The 5,521-nt window shown below is 38.2% G+C and overlaps 1 long non-coding RNA gene across 1 annotated transcript in view; it reads right to left on the minus strand.

Moving 5' to 3' along the window:
- Window positions 1-1,140: 1,140 nt before the first annotated feature.
- The window catches only part of LOC144977859 (uncharacterized), a 7,426-nt gene continuing 3,045 nt past the window's right edge, over window positions 1,141-5,521 (minus strand). The window contains exons 3-4 of the long non-coding RNA XR_013646415.1: window positions 3,249-3,294; window positions 1,141-1,284 (exon numbers count right to left, since the gene is read on the minus strand). This is a non-coding gene — a long non-coding RNA (uncharacterized LOC144977859). The remainder of the gene's footprint in view (window positions 1,285-3,248; window positions 3,295-5,521) is intronic.

The raw sequence follows: 5,521 nt of genomic DNA on the forward strand, positions 1-5,521 counted from the left end.
CTGATAATTCTGGGTGGGGATCCTGACCTCCCATAGTGGGCAGAGAGGTAAATGCTGTGTCTTCTATCCCCCATAACCGTTTTCCAATTGTTTCCTGTCATTGTCTTGGAATGAGATTACTTAGTTTTGTCTTGGCCCTGGCCGGAGTTCTTTGGCTGGGAGGGAAACTGTCAAATGTATAGTTATAGTTTTGGGAGATGATGTTTTTTTCCTTGTAAATCATCTCCCTGTTATGCATTGTATTATGTTTAGTTTACATATTATATTATATGATTGGTAAACATTTGAGTGTATTTCTCTTAGTTGGGGCCTGTGCTTGTGTCTGGATGAAACTTTTAGGTGATCTCAAACTAAGTACTTTGGCGATGTGCTCTTGGAATCTCCATCTGTTCCCTATTTGATGAACCAATTCCCTTTTGTCTTATCTTTTCTTTTGTGCTTTAATTGTAATTCTAGCACTTTTTACTATCCCATTCTCTTCCTTTTTACTGGCGCTGATATGACCTTAATGTGTTGCAAGCGCCGTAAAACTCTTAAAAACAAACAAACAGTCTGATAATCACTTGTGAAGCCAAGATTGGCGAGCATGCGTTTGAATATTCGACACCTTCGAAACTCCCTTCTAAGATATATCAGAGACAATAATGATGCAGATTTCTTTTTAAAAACATCTTAAAACGTTTCATTTTAATATTTAGCAGTGTAGAATTATATTGCTTTGTTTCATATTGCATGTTTGAGTGGTTGTATGTTTGAGTGAAAGTAGCCACGGTACTGTTTAACGCTTTGAGCTTGTTGATATACGGGGTAAGGCGCTATAAAAAAATCATATTATTATTATTATTATTATTATTATTATTATTATTATTATTATTATTATTATTATTATTATTATTATTATTATTATTATTATTATTATTGTTGTTTGTTGTTGTTGTTATTATTATTATTATTATTGTTATTATTACATATTGTTATTATTATTATTATTATTATTATTATTATTATTATTATTATTATTATTATTATTATTATTACATATTATTATGTCCCTTTTCTGTGTGTGTGAAGTGAGTGCTCTACCAACAGATTTATCCAGACAACTGGTCGTTTATAAAAAAAAAGAAAGTTAAATGCCAATAGTATGCGAGATCACATTTATTTTAATGACAATTAAGACACAAAGACCACTTGAACTTGAAGGCTAAAGTTCTGTCATGTATGTATTTCATTTTGGGCAGTATTGTTTAAATTTTTGCTCCCGGGTTTTGGATGGTTCAGGAGCTGAGGAAAAAAAATGGAGAGGATAAGAATTATTCAAACGTTTTAATATAATTATCGTGTTTTACTCCCTAAAATGGTAAAAATGTTGAAACCCTGAATGAAATTGCAAAAAAAAAAAAAAAAGTTTTTAAAAAATTGCTCCGAGATGGGCAGAGTATTGTAGTGAAACTTACAATAGCAAGGAGAGAACTTTGACACAAATGACACCACGACTAAAATATGAAATAGAATGGGCAATTAATCAGATCCAAACAGGAAAAGCGGCGGGAAATGATGAAATATGCGGAGATGTAGTAGAAAAGAAGATACACTGGCATTAACTCACTCAATCCTAGAGATTTTTGCTACTTTTCAAACTTGGAAAAATGTATTAAAATGAGCATGTATATAGATAGACATTTTTATTCATCAACTTTCAAAAAACTCAAAACATTAGCTTTGATACTACGCCTATAATTTTGTTTCAGAAAAATGTAATAAATAGACATGGGATAAAAGTAACCAGGGTAAACTACGGATGTAGTCGGTGTTGGGGTTGAGTGAGTTAAGACAAAACTTTGACACGCTACAATATAAAGTTAACGATTACGTTCCTCGAACCTAAACGATCGAACAATGACGAGGCCGAAAACCAGGATCTGTCATCAGAGTCGAGTCGCCACACGACTCCCTGTGTACCACGCCAGAATGACTCTATCGCCAAAAAAGACTCTAGAGTTAAATTAGCGTACGCGAGACAGACTAAGGAGTTAGCCTCGCGGGCGCGAGACTGGCTCTGTATTGTGCCTCGCGTACGCCAATTTAACTCTATGCGCAACCTAATGTTTGACAACCACAGAGGTCAAACAGTTCAGTATCTCGAATAGCCTAAAACATCATAATCATACGCTGGGAAAGTTAAAGACTTCTTTTTTTTCATAGTATTTTGATCATATAAAAATTATCCAAGGGGCAGGGTAATGTGATGTTTGCATTCGAATGTTTCATGTTGTTGATCAATCACCTCAAGGATTTTAATGTGGGATGAACCAGTTGAAAAAAAAAAAAAAAAAAACGTGAATATTGAGAAGAAAAAAAAATATACAAGAAACGTGAAATTAAAGTTTTTGGCACTTTAAGGAATGCAATCTGCTGTCTTGAGAGAGAGGGAATGGAGATACCCCTCTGAAGCGCATAATGGACGGCGCCCCCGTTTCGAGCCGAAATAAGTCCAGGCAACCCTTGTACGCAGAATCCCTGACTACGAACAGAGCTGCACATACGAGATGGATGTCGGTTTGGACGAATTCGATCCCTCTCGAGGGCGGGGACGTAACCTCCTCGAAGCTTGGTGAGAAGTTGTCAGGCTTTGATACCTTTAAGAGGAGATACTGGGTGACTGCGAATCGATACCCGCTGTGGTCAAGAACCTGAGACGGCAGAGCATCTAGTCGAACGGTGTGTTGTGACGATGCTACCCGGCGGGTTTGCGACGGTGCACGAATGCGGACCGGACTTTGCTGATTGGGTCGATCGGCATAACATAGTAGTGTGAAAACCATAAGAGGCTGCTGCTGTCTTGAATAAAAGCTGGATTACATTATTTTTAGTATAAAAATCACTTCAACACTTTGGGGGGGGGGGGGGGGTGGATTGAAATTTAGAGCCAAGTTCGAGAATTTTATCAGAATTTGAAATAACAGCAATCTGTTATTATGTCAAGGTGGGCCTGATATTAAAAAAAAAGAAGAAGAGAAAACCCACAAAATTCAAAATAACTCCATCAGAAGTATTAAAACTTATTTTTCTGTCTTTAAAAATTATAGAGACACGTTTTTCTGAAATAAACATCTGGCATTATCACTGATTCGCAGATTTTGTTTCTATAAATCTAATAATCAGCATGTAAATCAGCTTGACACAATGTTACCGATTTGAGACTATGGTACACATTAGGATAATGGACAAATAGAAAAAGTGCTTACTGCATTCATCCCAATTAAGATCACATATTTCTCCCGCTTTGCAAACCTGAAAAATAAATTTAAAACTTGTACAATACTATTATATATATATATATATATATATAATATATATATATATATATATATATATATATATATATATATATATATATATATATATATATATATATATATATATATATAGTGTAAAATCAACTCTCATTCGTCCAAGACGGCCGTTTCTACACACAATTCGTTTCCTCGGGTTCTTCTGGATGGAGAATACATCTGTGGCATAGGTGTTCATTTTGATTGTTATGTGATGCGGGGAAGGGGTGTCCGTGGGCGCACTGCGGTGTGATTGTGTGTTGTCGTACCAGTAAGGTCGCGGGTTCGAGCCCCCATCGCCGCCGCGAAATTTTTATTCTCTGTTGTCTTCTGGTATTTTTACTACTCACTTCATTTCTTGTTATTATCAACATAAGTGCCTGCTCCACTCACTTTTCTGAATTAAAAATTCACCCCAAATACCGGAGCATACTCAATGTCCCAATTGTTTCTATGTTATATGTTTGTGTTGAGAATATTGGCTATCAAGCTTAAATGCTGGCCAACTAACTTCGTGGCGTTTGTGTTTGAACCCGTGACCTCAAGAAGTCGGGGAAAGAGAGAATGGTCTAATAAGACTAGGGTTAGAAGCGACTTTTTGGGGGGTTGTGGGTAGCTTATACGGTAGAATCTCCCCGGCCAGGTGGAGTTGTCGTACCAGTAAGATCGCGGCTTCGAGCCTCCATCGCCGCCGCGAAATTTTTATTCTCTGTTGTCTTCTGGCACTTTCCTACTCACTTCATTTCTTGTGATTATGGGTGAGCGTTTGTGAAGAAAAAAAAGAGTGTGTGGTGGGGGGGGGGGGGGGGGGGGGGGGGGGGGGGTTGGCTGAGGGGGAGAGATAGAGAAATGAGCTATCACATTGTGATGGATAGGTCAGATGAGGATATGAGGAGAAAGAAGGGGAAGGGAGGAGGAGGGGGAGAGACGTTTGTTAGGTTGGGGATCATTTGGAAGAAGAAGAAGAATTATTAGTAGTAGCAGCAGCAGCAACAGCAGCAGCAGCAGCAGCAGCAGTAGTAGTAGTAGTAGTAGTAGTAGTAGTAGTAGTAGTAGTAGTAGTAGTAGTAGTAGTAGTAGTAGTAGTAATAGTAGTAATACTAGTAGTAGAAGAAGAAGAGGAAGGAGAGGAGGAACAGACGAAGGAGGAGGATTACATATGGGGTCCACATTGAAATTGTTTGCAGATGACCGCCTTCTGTACAGAGAAATAAAGAACGGGGACGATATTGTCATACTACAGCAAGATCTTTATAAATTGCAGTGCTGGGAGGCAAGATGGAAAATGGAATTTCACCCCAAAAAATTTCATGTCCTCAGGGTGACAAACAAAAAGAAAAACATAATCAACTCCCACTATGAAATCCATCACGAAGTCCTACAATATGTGGAGAATGCGAAATACCTCGGCGTGACCCTGAACAGTAAGTAGTACGCGTATGAAGTGGAAGAAGAATATTGCCAATACAGCTACTAAGGCAAATACAATGGCCTTCCTCAACAGACAAATCCGCCACTCACTGCCATCTGTGAAAAAGAAATACTATGAAACATATGTCAGGTCCATACTGGAATATAGTAGCTCAGTGTGTGACCCACATACAACACAAGAAATCAATGAGCTAGAAAAAGTCCAACGTCGGGCGTCCAAATTTGTCAGTGGAAACTATGAGCCTAACTCAGCTCATAAACGATCTCCTATGGAAACGTTCCCACAAAACGGAAATCTCGAAATTAATTCGAACTAGCCATTTGGAACGGAACAACAACAACAACAACAAAAATCACACACAAGAAAATCAGCATTTAATCTTGAAACCCCCCCACTCAAGAACAAACCATCATATTTACTCGTTCTTCCCCTCCACCATCCGACTTTTGAACTCCCTGCCAACCAATTGTAAACAAGCCCTTACGACTGATGACTTCAGAAAATCCCTCCCTACTTCCCTCTAACCCCCTGTTACTGAAAAGACGGCCATACAATCTTCACAACATAAAGCTTGGTCTTAATGGACGAAGAAGAAGAAGAAAAAGAAGAAGAAGAAGAAGAAGAAGAAGAAGAAGAAGAAGAAGAAGAAGAAGAAGAAGAAGAAGAAGAAGAAGGAGGAGGAGGAGGAGGAGGAGGAGGAGGAGGAGGAGAAGAAGAAGAAGAAGAAGAAGAAGAAGAAGGAGAAGGAGGAGGA

The sequence above is a fragment of the Berghia stephanieae genome, chromosome 8 (genome assembly GCF_034508935.2).
Source record: "Berghia stephanieae isolate SIO BIC M18660-M18661 chromosome 8, UCSD_Bste_1.3, whole genome shotgun sequence".
Classification (NCBI taxonomy): Eukaryota; Metazoa; Mollusca; class Gastropoda; order Nudibranchia; family Aeolidiidae; genus Berghia; species Berghia stephanieae.